At 39.0% G+C, this 15,667-nt stretch overlaps 5 non-coding genes and 1 pseudogene across 5 annotated transcripts; all 6 read right to left on the reverse strand.

Moving 5' to 3' along the window:
• Window positions 1-5,912: 5,912 nt before the first annotated feature.
• LOC111508688 (5S ribosomal RNA) lies at window positions 5,913-6,032 on the reverse strand. Its single transcript, XR_002722551.1, has one exon. It is a non-coding gene; the product is annotated as a 5S ribosomal RNA (ribosomal RNA).
• An 822-nt stretch (window positions 6,033-6,854) lies between these two features.
• Window positions 6,855-6,974, reverse strand: LOC141484022 (5S ribosomal RNA). The gene has a single exon (XR_012466412.1). It is a non-coding gene; the product is annotated as a 5S ribosomal RNA (ribosomal RNA).
• An 818-nt stretch (window positions 6,975-7,792) lies between these two features.
• LOC141484023 (5S ribosomal RNA) lies at window positions 7,793-7,912 on the reverse strand. The gene has a single exon (XR_012466413.1). It is a non-coding gene; the product is annotated as a 5S ribosomal RNA (ribosomal RNA).
• Window positions 7,913-8,730: 818 nt separating this feature from the next.
• On the reverse strand, window positions 8,731-8,850 carry LOC141484025 (5S ribosomal RNA). Its single transcript, XR_012466415.1, has one exon. It is a non-coding gene; the product is annotated as a 5S ribosomal RNA (ribosomal RNA).
• Window positions 8,851-9,668: 818 nt separating this feature from the next.
• On the reverse strand, window positions 9,669-9,788 carry LOC141484026 (5S ribosomal RNA). Its single transcript, XR_012466416.1, has one exon. It is a non-coding gene; the product is annotated as a 5S ribosomal RNA (ribosomal RNA).
• A 768-nt stretch (window positions 9,789-10,556) lies between these two features.
• On the reverse strand, window positions 10,557-10,676 carry LOC141484045 (5S ribosomal RNA; annotated as a pseudogene).
• Between the last annotated feature and the right edge of the window lie 4,991 nt (window positions 10,677-15,667).

Below are 15,667 nucleotides of genomic sequence, written 5' to 3' on the forward strand. Positions count from 1 at the left end.
TATATTTCCTCTTGAAATAAAAAAAAACAACGACACGCGGTGTTCCCAAGCGGTCACCCATCCAAGTACTAACCGCGCCCGACGCTGCTTGGCTTCAGTGATCGCCCCCCATGCCCCTCCCGGGTTGTGTGCCCAGGTCGCAAGCTCCCTCCTTACGGAATTGCTTCCGCAGGTTTGGACCTGGCGACCCTTTCCTTCCACCCCCGTTTCTTAAGGAAACGGTCCTCAATCCAGCTGCTGGCACTTCAGCAAGATTGATATCTAACCTCTTTTGGTTGGAAACCAGCCTTTAGGTGCTTTTATTTCCCTATCTAACTTCTCGGTTTAAATTTTATTTGGCTCTTGTTTGTCGCGGTATTCCTAATTGAATTTTTGCATGGGGGCCCCCAAAGCTAACGGCGGCCAGAGTTGTGATAGTCGGGCGTTTCCCAGTGAAGCTGAGAAATGTGATTTTGAAATTGAATCGCGGTTTTCCTGTAAGAGAGTATATGGTTAATACACTTAAGATTTTTATACTTGCCTGAGCCGCCTGACGGCGACTCGTGGGGGCGGTCTCTGATTTTGTCTGGTCGGCCTTGGATGTTTGTCCCTTTCTCGGAACCTGGGGTCATCCATGTTCAACGCATCGTGTAGATCGCGAAACGCTGGATTTAAGTGCGATCTGATTCTATCGAACGTGCTTTCTGCATGTTCTCTCATATACACGTCCACATACTGCGTGTCCAGTCCTAGATCTCTGTATATGAATCTGTTTGGGATGTAATACGGTGCATTTACGGCGGCCCTTACGATCGTGTTCATAAATGCTTGGATCTTCTTTCTGTATGTTTGCGCGCACTGGCCCCAGGCAGTGCATGCATACAGTATTATCGGCATTAGGATCGTTCTCATCATCAGTAGCTTGACTTTCAGTGCCATGTTACTACTTCTTCCTATGATCGGCGCCAGGCGTCTTCTGGCCTGTTTGGCCATTCCAATTCTCTGTTGTACGTGTTCCTGGAATGTTAGCTTCTTGTCTAGGATGACCCCGAGATATGTTGCTTTGTTTGTCCACGGAATCTCTTGTCCGTTGAAGATGACGTTGCCTTCCGGTTGTACGAACCTGCGGGTGAACAGTATCGCCTGACTCTTGTCAGGGTTGATACTGATCTTCCACAGGTTAGCCCACTCCTCTAATCTGTCTGCCTGTTGTTGTAGGTATCTTGTAACGAGTACTTGACTCCTAGATCTCGCCAGCAGGGCCGTGTCGTCCGAGTAGAGTGCCAACTTGTTAAAGTTGTTCTCTGGCTTGGGCACGTCTGCCGTGTATACGGAGTAGAGGTATGGCGAAAGGACTGCACCTTGCGAGACTCCTGCCTCCAGTAGTCGAACTGTTGATAATTCGTCTCCTACTCTGCAGCGGCATCGCCTGTCAGCTAGAAAAGACTGGATTAATCTTACCATTGGTTTGGAGTATCCGAAATCGCTCATCTTGGCTAGTAGCCCGTCGTGCCAAACTCTGTCGAACGCCTTGGAGACGACTAGGAAGATAGCTCCGGTGTTGTGTCCTTTGCCAAGGTTGAAGCCTTCTGTCGCAAATTCCACTACCCTCAGGACTTGTAGCTCTGTTGAGTGTTCTGATCTAAAACCGAATTGTTCGTCGGGGAGGATCCCTAACTCTTTGGTTTGTTCTTCCAGTCTCTTCAGGATGACGCGTTCCGCCACTTTGCTCATGGATGGCAGTAAGCTTATTGGCCGGTGGTTCGCTGGAAATAGGTGGTTCTTCTTGGGCTTTGGTATGTGGATTACCGTTGCCTCTTTGAACTGGTACGGGAAGTGTTGCAGTCTGAGTATAGCATTTATGATGTTGGTTATGGCTGCTATACCCTTTCGTGGCAGCACTTTCAGTGCTCTATTTGTTATATTATCTGGGCCTGGTGCTTTCCGAGTGATAAGGCGCCTCAGAATGTCCTTCACTTCCTCAGGCGATGTCGGGGCCAGGGGTTGCGCATTGTCTGTTCGTCGGTTGAGCCTCCGTACCGTTCTTTCCACCTGGTTTTCTATTTCATCTACCTCGTCTGTGAACGGGACGTCATTCTCTTTGCACTGCCTTTCGAAGTTGTCTGCGAATGCTTCCGCCTTCTCCTGGTCAGTGTAGACAATTCCTTGCTCGCCGTGTATTGGTGGGCAGGGTTGTCGCGGTCCGTTCCTAAGTTTCTTCTGCATTTGCCACGCAGATCTATCTTCTGTGGCCAGCTCTTCCAGACGGGTGGTCCATTGTCTTTCTCGGATCGCTTTCAGCTCTTCCTTCAGTATCCTGTTTGCTCTATTCATGCACCTTTTGTCCATCGGTGCACGTGTTCTTTGGTACTGTCTTTTCAGGCGTCTTCTTATTCTGATTAGTTCCATCGTTTCTGGTGGAAGGTGCTCTTGGAAGTTATAGCGCGTGGCTGGGACTTCCCTCGCGCTTCTTTCCGTTGTTTGTGTGATCGCCTGCTGAAGCTGGTCCGTGGCGTTCTCCAGATCTGTTTTTGTTTCGATGCGTGGTATCTCACCCAGCGCGTCGTGTATGGTTCGCTGGAATCTTGTCCAGTCTATGATTCGCTTCGTTGGGTTGTCTGTTTCCACTTCTCCCCTTCCTATTGTGAATAGGATGGGGTTGTGGTCTGACGACCCTTCCTCTAGTACTTCCATCTCCGTAGTGTCGATGTTTTGTACTAGCGCGATGTCAAGAGTGCTTGGGACTGCGTCTGCTTGCGGGTATTACGTTGGGCTGTTTGATGCTACTACCTCGATGTCCTCAAATTCGTCTAGTAATCTTACTATATCTCTGCCTCTTGTGTTTGCGAACCTACAGTTTCAGTCTGGCGACTTTGCGTTGAAGTCGCCGATGGCCACTGTGGGATGGTGATCTGGGAATAATTCTGCCATGTCGGTTCTTTCTATTCTTCTACCTTGCGGAGGTAGGTATACCGACGATATTTTCAGCTGCTCGTAGCGTCTCACGTTGACTCTGACCGCTACTGCTTCGCCGATTTGGATTTCTGGTCTTCTTTCTTCGTTTTGCGCTAGGTCTGTTTTAACTAGTAGCGCAACGCCTCCCGCGGCGTTGCGCCCCCCTGGCCTGTCTGTCCTGTACATGTTGTATCCTGGGATGCGGTAGCTCTTTTCGCTTCTTATCCGTGTCTCCTGGAGCGCCATGACGTCTATTTCTAGGCGCGACAGTAGCTCCAGTAGCTCGTTTCTTCTCTCTGTGAAACCGTTGATGTTCCACGATCCTACTAGTAAGCTTCCCGGGATTCGTGCGGGCATTACTGTCGACCGGGTGCTTGAATTAAGGCGGCTAAGACCGCTTGCGCGATCTTTTGCTGCTCAGTCGTCAGATTTCCTAGGATTTGGATCAGCTCGCTTCCTCCGGTTTGTTGTGCCTTCGGTGCTGGCTTTCTTTGAGCTGTTTGTTGCCGGGGCCTCTGACTCTCCGTTTGTCGAGGCCTGCTTCCTGTTGATTGCGAGGGTCTTGGTTTGGGGAACATTCTGCACCCCTGTAACTTGCCGGATGCGCACCCAGGCAGTTTGCGCATTTGGCCGGCTCTTCCCTTTGTTTTTGGCATTCTCTAGTCTCATGTTGCTCACCGCATTTCACGCAAGGTGCGGTTGCGTGGCAACATCTCTGTGCATGCCCGAAGTATTGGCATCGGTGGCATTGCCTTATTTCTCTTTTGTTAATTCTTTGCGGCTCCGCCCGCACGATTTACACATGTTCTTAATGCGTAGATTTTGTCCTGGTCTTTAGGCACTTTGACCAGGAATAGCGGCAGTATTTGTCTAGTTTTTCTGGATGTCATTCTATGACATTCCAGAACCTCGAACCCTTGTTTGGTTAGGTCTGCAGCGACGTCCGCTTCCTCCACGTTCTCCGGTATCCCCCGGATTACAGCGTGGAGTGGGATTTCTTTTATCAGGGTAAAGGTGTGGAATTCCAGGCGGGATTCCTCCATGTATCTTGTGGCTTTGCGCCACTCTTCCTCGTTGTTCGTGTGGATGTATATTCCATCCCTGGTGAGCCTTGCCTTGTTGTACCCGATTTTTCGGGCTTCAAGGCCTTTGGAAATCTCGTTCCACCGTTTGCTGTCGTGGACAACTATCGGTGGTGGTGACATGGGGTTTGTCTGTCTCGGATTCGTATCCGCGCTTGCTGATACGGCTTGTTCGTTTGGTCTGTCCTCGGTTGGCCTGGGGGTTGGCCAGACTGGGACCTCCGGGGTTTTTCTTTTATCGGTTGGCACGCTTGGTTTTGTTGCTTCCGTTTCCGTTATGGACGTCGTTTCCATGTCCATGGACGTTGTTTCCGCGTCCATTTTAATTTCTTCTAGATCATTTGTCGTTCTATTCTTGGCATTACGGCTTTTCTTAGTTTCCACTTTTTGGAAACCTTCGTCTTCCGTTTCTGTCTCGGTTGTTACTACCTGTTCTCTTGTCCTCTTGGTAGTTTTCTCCTTCTCCTTCTCGGGGGCTGTTGTCAGGATCTTGTTTTTTCCTCGTTGTCCGCTGTGTCCTTCGCTTTTCTGCACTCTTTTTCCTTTCCGGTCTCTTGCTGTTGATTTTTCCTAGTGTTTGTCTGTTTTTCTTCTTCCTCCTTCTTTGGTTTTTCTTCTCTTCCTTTCTTCTTTGTTTTGGATTCTTTTAGTTCTGCATTCTCTGCAGTCAACTTATCAATCCTATCCCTTAACTCTTCTATTGCCTCCTTGCATCTGGCGAACTCTGAAAGGTATTTCTCCTGCCAGCTTATGATGTCCTTCTTCAGATCTTCGTTTTCCTCTATTAACTTTTTATTTTCCTCCTCCATGTTATTGTTGGTAGGGTCCTAAAAAGCCTGAACAGGAATGTCGAGTTCTTTCTGTGTGTGCTTACGCACACTTAGTTCTAAAAAGAACTAGTCTCTTTGTGTCTAGCTTTCACGCAACACAGAACGTATTCACTTTATCTCACTTCACTTCTCACTCACTTTACTTCACTTTCAGTAGGTGTTACCTCTACGTGTCAATATGTCGTAGTGTGTGAATGTTCAGTGATCGGACGAGAACTGGCATTTTTCAACGTGGTATGGCCGTTGCATGTATGTAGTATGTTTTCCAATGAAAATAAAGGAACGTAACTGAGGAGCTTCTTTAGTTTGAAAGACTTATTAGTACTTCTATTTTCAATGGCATTTACATTTGGCCGTAAATTAATATTGACTGAAAAATTGTTTACAGTTTGGTCCATAGAATAAAGATCTGAATGAAATGCGAGTGAAAGATTTCAATTCTTGGCCCATTTTTCAACAGTTGTACAAAGTTGGGCCAGTTTCATTTCTCACGTCGAAAGTTTTCGCCAAAACAATCATGAATCTGTTTGAGCACCAGGGCAAAGGATACAAAGCTCATATAGGCTCATAAATACAATTTTAGTATATCTTGAAACTTGAAATTGGGTATCAAAATTATCGTTTTTATCATTGTTACTGAAGGTTAAGTTGAAGAATATTTTCTATCGTGTTCACACTACACTATATTTCGCTTTTTATATTTTCATACTTACGCTATTAAATCCTAAAGACTCATAGTATATTTTATAAAATGGAAATAATATAGACGAGTATTATCATTATTATTATATTAAGTCAATCACTTTATATCAAAAATACATAATTTTCGAAACAGAAATCTCTTTTCATTCAAATATTCTCGAAAATGAAAAATGTAAAGGGTGATTTGCAAGTTTGAGAACACAAAAAAATATTTATAGAAATTGTTTTTATATTTGCGTGGACATGCAAATAAAAACAATGATTCAAAATGAATTCATTTTTCCTGTACTGGGTGAAAAAAGAGATAGACTCCGAAAGTAAAATAAAGACAAATTGGTATTATATTTCCTCTTGAAATAAAAAAAAACAACGACACGCGGTGTTCCCAAGCGGTCACCCATCCAAGTACTAACCGCGCCCGACGTTGCTTGGCTTCAGTGATCGGACGAGAACTGGCATTTTTCAACGTGGTATGGCCGTTGCATGTATGTAGTACGTTTTCCAATGAGAATAAAGGAACGTTACTGAGGAGCTTCTTTAGTTTGAAAGACTTATTAGTACTTCTATTTTCAATGGCATTTACATTTGGCAGTATATTAATATTGACTGACAAATTGTTTACAGTTTGGTCCATAGAATAAAGATCTGAATGAAATGCGAGTGATAGATTTCAATTCTTGGCCCATTTTTCAACAGTTGTACAAAGTTGGGCCAGTTTCATTTCTCACGTCGAGAGTTTTCGCCAAAACAATGGTGAATCTGTTTGAGCACCAGGGCAAAGGATACAAAGCTCATATAGGCTCATAAATACAATTTTAGTATATCTTGAAACTTGAAATTGGGTATCAAAATTATCGTTTTTATCATTATTACTAAAGGTTAAGTTGAAGAATATTTTCTATCGTGTTCACACTACACTATATTTCGCTTTTTATATTTTCATACTTACGCTATTAAATCCTAAAGACTCATAGTATATTTTATAAAATGGAAATAATATAGACGAGTATTATCATTATTATTATATTAAGTCAATCACTTTATATCAAAAATACATAATTTTCGAAACAGAAATCTCTTTTCATTCAAATATTCTCGAAAATGAAAAATGTAAAAGGTGATTTGCAAGTTTGAGAACACAAAAAAATATTTATAGAAATTGTTTTTATATTTGCGTGGACATGCAAATAAAAACAATGATTCAAAATGAATTCATTTTTCCTGTACTGGGTGAAAAAAGAGATAGACTCCGAAAGTAAAATAAAGACAAATTGGTATTATATTTCCTCTTGAAATAAAAAAAAAAAAACAACGACACGCGGTGTTCCCAAGCGGTCACCCATCCAAGTACTAACCGCGCCCGACGTTGCTTGGCTTCAGTGATCGGACGAGAACTGGCATTTTTCAACGTGGTATGGCCGTTGCATGTATGTAGTACGTTTTCCAATGAAAATAAAGGAACGTTACTGAGGAGCTTCTTTAGTTTGAAAGACTTATTAGTACTTCTATTTTCAATGGCATTTACATTTGGCAGTACATTGATATTGACCGAAAAATTGTTTACAGTTTGGTCCATAGAATAAAGATCTGAATGAAATGCGAGTGATAGATTTCAATTCTTGGCCCATTTTTCAACAGTTGTACAAAGTTGGGCCAGTTTCATTTCTCACGTCGAGAGTTTTCGCCAAAACAATCATGAATCTGTTTGAGCACCAGGGCAAAGGATACAAAGCTCATATAGGCTCATGAATACAATTTTAGTATATCTTGAAACTTAAAATTGGGTATCAAAATTATCGTTTTTATCATTGTTACTAAGGGTTAAGTTGAAGAATATTTTCTGTCGTGTTCACACTACACTATATTTCGCATTTTATATTTTCATACTTACGCTATTAAATCCTAAAGACACATAGTATATTTTATAAAAGGGAAATAATATAGACGAGTATTATCATTATTATTATATTAAGTCAATCACTTTTTATCAAAAATACATAATTTTCGAAACAGAAATCTCTTTTCATTCAAATTATCTCGAAAATGTAAAAAGTGAAGGGTGATTTGCAAGTTTGAGAACACAAAAAAATATTTATAGAAATTGTTTCTATATTTGCGTGGACATGCAAATAAAAACATTTATTCAAAGTGAATTCATTTTTCCTGTACTGGGTGAAAAAAAAATAGACTCCGAAAGTAAAATAAAGACAAATTGGTATTATATTTCCTCTTGAAATAAAAAAAAAACAACGACACGCGGTGTTCCCAAGCGGTCACCCATCCAAGTACTAACCGCGCCCGACGTTGCTTGGCTTCAGTGATCGGACGAGAACTGGCATTTTTCAACGTGGTATGGCCGTTGCATGTATGTAGTACGTTTTCCAATGAAAATAAAGGAACGTTACTGAGGAGCTTCTTTAGTTTGAAAGACTTATTAGTACTTCTATTTTCAATGGCATTTACATTTGGCAGTATATTAATATTGACTGAAAAATTGTTTACAGTTTGGTCCATAGAATAAAGATCTGAATGAAATGCGAGTGATAGATTTCAATTCATGGCCCATTTTTCAACAGTTGTACAAAGTTGGGCCAGTTTCATTTCTCACGTCGAGAGTTTTCGCCAAAACAATGGTGAATCTGTTTGAGCACCAGGGCAAAGGATACAAAGCTCATATAGGCTCATAAATACAATTTTAGTATATCTTGAAACTTGAAATTGGGTATCAAAATTATCGTTTTTATCATTGTTACTAAAGGTTAAGTTGAAGAATATTTTCTATCGTGTTCACACTACACTATATTTCGCTTTTTATATTTTCATACTTACGCTATTAAATCCTAAAGACTCATAGTATATTTTATAAAATGGAAATAATATAGACGAGTATTATCATTATTATTATATTAAGTCAATCACTTTATATCAAAAATACATAATTTTCGAAACAGAAATCTCTTTTCATTCAAATTATCTCGAAAATGAAAAAAGTGAAGGGTGATTTGCAAGTTTGAGAACATAAAAAATATTTATAGAAATTGTTTCTATATTTGCGTGGACATGCAAATAGAAACATTTATTCAAAGTGAATTCATTTTTCCTGTACTGGGTGAAAAAAAAAATAGACTCCGAAAGTAAAATAAAGACAAATTGGTATTATATTTCCTCTTGAAATAAAAAAAAAACAACGACACGCGGTGTTCCCAAGCGGTCACCCATCCAAGTACTAACCGCGCCCGACGTTGCTTGGCTTCAGTGATCGGACGAGAACTGGCATTTTTCAACGTGGTATGGCCGTTGCACGTATATAGTACGTTTTCCAATGAAAATAAAGGAACGTTACTGAGGAGCTTCTTTAGTTTGAAAGACTTATTAGTACTTCTATTTTCAATGGCATTTACATTTTGCAGTATATTAATATTGACTGAAAAATTGTTTACAGTTTGGTCCATAGAATAAAGATCTGAATGAAATGCGAGTGATAGTTTCAATTCTTGGCCCATTTTTCAACAGTTGTACAAAGTTGGGCCAGTTTCATTTCTCACGTCGAGAGTTTTCGCCAAAACAATGGTGAATCTGTTTGAGCACCAGGGCAAAGGATACAAAGCTCATATAGGCTCATAAATACAATTTTAGTATATCTTGAAACTTAAAATTGGGTATAAAAATTATCGTTTTTATCATTGTTACTAAGGGTTAAGTTGAAGAATATTTTCTGTCGTGTTCACACTACACTATATTTCGCATTTTATATTTTCATACTTACGCTATTAAATCCTAAAGACACATAGTATATTTTATAAAAGGGAAATAATATAGACGAGTATTATCATTATTATTATATTAAGTCAATCACTTTATATCAAAAATACATTATTTTCGAAACAGAAATCTCTTTTTATCCAAATATTCTCGAAAATGAAAAATGTGAAGGGTGATTTGCAAGTTTGAGAACACAAAAAAATATTTATAGAAATTGTTTATATATTTGCGTGGATATGCAAATAAAAAGAATGATTCAAAATGAATTCATTTTTCCTGTACTGGGTGAAGAAAGAGATAGACTCCGAAAGTAAAATAAAGACAAATTGGTATTATATTTCCTCTTGAAATAAAAAAAAAACAACGACACGCGGTGTTCCCAAGCGGTCACCCATCCAAGTACTAACCGCGCCCGACGTTGCTTGGCTTCAGTGATCGGACGAGAACTGGCATTTTTCAACGTGGTATGGCCGTTGCATGTATGTAGTACGTTTTCCAATGAAGATAAAGGAACATTACTGAGGAGCTTCTTTAGTTTGAAAGACTTATTAGTACTTCTATTTTCAATGGCATTTACATTTGGCAGTATATTAATATTGACTGAAAAATTGTTTACAGTTTGGTCCATAGAATAAAGATCTGAATGAAATGCGAGTGAAAGATTTCAATTCTTGGCCCATTTTTCAACAGTTGTACAAAGTTGGGCCAGTTTCATTTCTCACGTCGAAAGTTTTCGCCAAAACAATCATGAATCTGTTTGAGCACCAGGGCAAAGGATACAAAGTTCATATAGGCTCATAAATACAATTTTAGTATATCTTGAAACTTGAAATTGGGTATCAAAATTATCGTTTTTATCATTGTTACTAAAGGTTAAGTTGAAGAATATTTTCTATCGTGTTCACACTACACTATATTTCGCTTTTTATATTTTCATACTTACGCTATTAAATCCTAAAGACTCATAGTATATTTTATAATCACTTTATATCAAAAATACATAATTTTCGAAACAGAAATCTCTTTTCATTCAAATATTCTCGAAAATGAAAAATGTAAAGGGTGATTTGCAAGTTTGAGAACACAAAAAAATATTTATAGAAATTGTTTTTATATTTGCGTGGACATGCAAATAAAAACAATGATTCAAAATGAATTCATTTTTCCTGTACTGGGTGAAAAAAGAGATAGACTCCGAAAGTAAAATAAAGACAAATTGGTATTATATTTCTCTTGAAATAAAAAAAAACAGCGACACGCGGTGTTCCCAAGCGGTCACCCATCCAAGTACTAACCGCGCCCGACGTTGCTTGGCTTCAGTGATCGGACGAGAACTGGCATTTTTCAACGTGGTATGGCCGTTGCATGTATGTAGTATGTTTTCCAATGAAAATAAAGGAACGTTGCTGAGGAGCTTCTTTAGTTTGAAAGACTTATTTGTACTTCTATTTTCAATGGCATTTACATTTGGCAGTGTCGCGTCTTCGAATACTTGAAAAATAATAAAAAATGAAAACAAGAATGGACTGTATGAATTGTGGCATAAAGCGAACTCACCGAATTCCTAGCACAAATCCCTGCTTCTGAAAGGGCCCTTTCTTGGAGTGTTCTTTCTTCAGCTTCACTGGATTGTACAACAAAACGGGAAGTTAAAATGAGTTACCAAACAGTCGAAGATGACACAGAGTCTAGAGCACACACGGTGAAATAAGTAATTAGCAAAAATAATAGCGATTCACGTAGCGTACTTAGCATGAGATCGTAGGTAGGTCTCTATTCATCTTGTTTAGATAGATAAGCATACTTCAATTGAGTTTTGAGCATGCGCCCTTAGAAGTCGCTCCATGCCAACAATAATAATAGTAATAAAAACAGAAAATTACAAATAAAGACGCAACATTACCGGCCCCCAAAATGCATATGATTAAATATGCATTTTCCAATTCGAAACAAAATTATAATTTTCTAAAATAAAAAAAAGCAATATTAATGTCAAAAAACTAAATATATTCAAGTTGAAAGAAAAGAATGAATTTCAATCAATTTGTCTCCTCAATTGGTAGAGGACACAATTTGACCAAAGGTCGTGTCAATGTACCATTTTTTGTTTTGACCACAGCAACACGGGAAATTCCGTCACTACCCGGTTTCAAAGTAGTGATTCGACCTAAAGTCCACTGGAGTGGGGGCGTAACATCTTTTATCAAAACTAATGTACCCGGTGCAACCGGAGTCATCGGTTTAATCCACTTGCTACGTTGATGTAATGTATGCAAATACTCAATTTTCCATCGACGCCAGAAATCTTGATGGATTCGTTGGAGTAATTGCCACCGCGATAAACGGTTCAAAGGAGTTGACGTGAGATCGGAATCAGGAACGGCAGACAGGGGTTCTAAAGTTAAAAAATGGCCGGGAGTTAGAACTGAAATATCATTAGGATCTGAACTTAAAGGTGTTAATGGACGAGAGTTCAATAATGATTCAATTTGAACCAGCACCGTATAAAGTTCTTCATATGTCAGAACCTGTTCGCCGATTGTTTTATTCAAATGACTCTTTACTGATTTGATTCCGGCCTCCCAAATACCTCCGAAGTGCGGTGCTGAAGGGGGGTTGAAGTGAAATTCAATATTCTCAGAGGACGCGGCCTCTTGTAAAAGTTTAAGTTGACTACAAGCTCCAATGAAATTTGTTCCGCAATCACTGCTTATCGAAGAACATCTTCCTCGACGAGCTACAAAACGGCGAAGAGCTGCTAAAAATGCGTCACTCGAAAGATCTGAAGCGAGTTCGATGTGAATCGCCTTTGTAGCGAGACATACAAATAGACATATGTATGCCTTGATAGTTTTTGATCCCCTACGTTTATTCATAGTTATAAAAAGCGGACCACCATAATCCACACCAACGTTAGAAAAGGGCTTAATTTGTGAAATGCGTGGTAGAGGAAGATTCCCCATGGGAGGTTGTAATGATACAGGGTGCGTCTTCCAACATGCCATGCATCGAGACAAAATTTTGCGAATTACGCGTTTTGATGCCAAAATCCAATATTGTTGAGATAGTAAGAACTGTACAGTTCGTATACCTGCATGGAAATACTTTTTATGAAAATGTTCAATAATTAAATAAGTGAAATCTGAGTTACTAGGTAAAAGGAGCGGATGTTTCTTATCGTAAGATAGGTTAGAATTTGTTAATCTACCTCCCACTCTGAGAAGTCCCTCATTGTCTATAAATATATTCAATTTTTTGAGCGGCTTCGAAAAATTATGTGATTCAATTTCTTTTGAGAATGCTAGTTGTTGAGTATGTTTAACAAGAAGTTTCGTTGCGTTTTGAAGCTCTTTAGAGGAAAGAAAACCAGACAATTTGCTTCTCGGATTTTTCGAATTGAAAATGAATCGTTGGCAATATGCTAAAATTCGTTGTAATTTTCCGAATGATGATATATCTTTTAATATTTCGCTCAAATAGTGTGATTGATTTACTAATAACAAACCAAGTTTGCGTTCCTCTTCATGCGTGGTATACATTTTCAAATCAGACTTGTGCCACTCATTCTGAAAATTTTGCAAAAAAGTGGGTCCTTGAAACCATAGACGATGATTTAGCAACTCAGATGGAAGAAGGCCACGAGATGCTATATCAGCAGGATTCTCGTTCGAATCAACATGATGCCATAATTCAGGCGACACTTTATCCTGAATATATGTGACTCTATTACTCACAAAAGTTTTCCATCTGTGTGGAGAAGCTTTAATCCATGCAAGAGTAATTTCCGAATCTGTCCATGCCCAAATAGAACTGAATTTAAGTTTACCTTGATATACACTAAGGACAAATGACATTAAAGAAGAGAGGAGTACAGCAGCACACAACTCCAGACATGGAATAGATATGCGCTTGAGCGGGGCAATTTTAGATTTCGCACAGACAAAATATAGCTTCGATTTCTGATTTTGTATTTCACGAAAATAAATGACAGCAGCATAACCTTTTTCGGAAGCGTCACAAAAACCATGTAGTTCACATTCTAAATGAATATTGTGTAATAATCTGCGGGGTAATTGAATTCCTGACAGTGAATTCAATTCTTCTTTATAGCGTGACCAATATTGAATAATTCGTTCATTGGGAGTTTCGTCCCAGTCCAAACCTGAAACCCATAACTGTTGAATAAGATATTTTGTTGAAAACGTTATAGGGGCAAGAATTCCCAATGGATCGAATATACGAGCAAGTTCGGACAGTAAATTTCGCTTCGTGCAAGGTCTATTCAATACTTCAACTGAAAATGAAAAGTTATCTTCAGAACAATTCCAAAATAATCCTAAAATTTTATGGAAGCTTTAGTGGCATTGATCAAAAGAAATTGGAGATGTGTCTAAATATGATTTGGGTAAATGAGACAGTAGGGAGGGCTCATTGCTCGACCACTTACGTAGATCGAAGCCTCCTTTCTTCAATAGAGTTATCAACTCTTTTTGAAGACGTAAAGCACCTTCAAACGTCGCATGACCTGTTACGATGTCATCAATATAACAATCGGACAACAAAGAAGCAGATGCGAGCGGAAAATTGGCACCATCTTCAGCCACCGATTGCTGAATAGTTTTCAGTGACAGATATGGCGAGGCTGAAATTCCATAAGTAAGGGTGCGCAGTCTATAATCTTGAAGAGGTTCAGATGGCGAGAAACGCCATATAATGCGTTGATAATCTTGATGATCGGGAGTGATTAAAATCATCCTGTACATTTTTTGCACGTCTGCACATAGGGTATATTTATGTATGCGAAAATTTAACAGGATCGTGACAATATCACGTTGTAATTTGGGACCAGTTAATAAATAATCATTGAGTGATAATTCATTTGGATCTCGGGCAGACGCATTGAATACTACTCTCAACTTTGTTGTTGAACTTTGAGGTTTAATTACGCAATGGTGCGGTATATAATAACTTTTCATTGGTACTTTGTTTTCCGAAATTAATTCCATGTGATTAAGGTCTAAGTATTCTCGCATAAATGAACAATAATCTTTATATATATGTGGTTGCTTTTGTAAACGTTTTTCAAGGGCTTAAAAACTCCTGATTGCAAGACATCTACTTCGGGAAAATACAGGGCGTGAGTCTCGAAAAGGTAATGAAACAATGAAGCGCCCAGACTGATCCCTTGTAGTTGACATTTTATATAAATCTTCAACCAGCTTATCTTCTAGTGATAAACAGGTTACATCAGGAACAGATTCAAGCTCCCAAAATTTTTTAATATTGTTTTCTAGAGATGTACAATTGATCTTACAAAAAAATGAATTTAGTGAAGGCGAAGCGTCACAGTTGAATTGACCCATTACAACATAACCAAATACTGTTTCCAAAGCGTACGGTTCCCCATTTCCACCCTTCAAATGATTTCCTAACAAAATTTTTGGAAATATATCTGCGCCTAAAAGGAGATCAATTTGACCTGGACAGTTAAAGTTAGGATCTGCCAACTCAATATTGGAGATATGTGGCCATTTTTGAATAGAATTATTGGTGGAGGGAAGTTTTTCACATATTTTTGGTAAAATAACAGCATCAGTTGTAAATACGGGTGAAGTTTTTCTATATGGTTTGATACACAATGTTACCCCACCTGAACTAGTAACAGTTCTAGTTTCACCTAATCCTTGCACAGCCAAAGACAAATGATATTTTGGCAAGCCTAAATTGTTGAAAGCTTTTTGAGTAATGAATGTACTTTGACTGCCTGGGTCTAATAAAGCACGAAAATTGTGATAATTTCCTCGATTACTCAAAATTTCAACGCGTGTTGTTGCTAACATTACCACTGAATTGCGTTTCGTAAATCCACACCCACAGTTGACAGTAGCAAATTCTTGAGCAGCAGGCGTGTTGCCAACAGTAGAATTAGATGTAGATGTTTGGGTTTGAGGCGTTGATGAAGTTGATTTTTCCATCAAACATAACAAGGAATGATGTCTTTTATTACACCACCGACAACAGACATTTGACTTGCAGGTCCGAATATCATGCATATTGCTCAAACAATTAAAACATCGATGTAACGATTTACAAAGATTATAGCGATCTGTAACAGTTTTCTCAAGAAAGTTAGGGCAGGTATATAGTAAATGTTTGCTCTGGCAAAGTGGACACTGATTATTTGAAATGCGTTTTTCAGTTTTAGCAAAAAATGAAGCATTTTTTGAAAAATTACCTTTACCTTTAGAGCGGAAATTCATACTTGACTTATTACTGGCATCTGAACTTTTATTTGATTTTGAAGTGAATGAAAAAGCTGAAGCTTCAATGGCGGTACATTGTTTATCCAAAAAACTA

Source organism: Leptinotarsa decemlineata, unplaced genomic scaffold, assembly GCF_025532065.1.
Source record: "Leptinotarsa decemlineata unplaced genomic scaffold, Ldec_3_MD MMD2_tig00004307_RagTag_RagTag, whole genome shotgun sequence".
Lineage (NCBI taxonomy): Eukaryota > Metazoa > Arthropoda > Insecta > Coleoptera > Chrysomelidae > Leptinotarsa > Leptinotarsa decemlineata.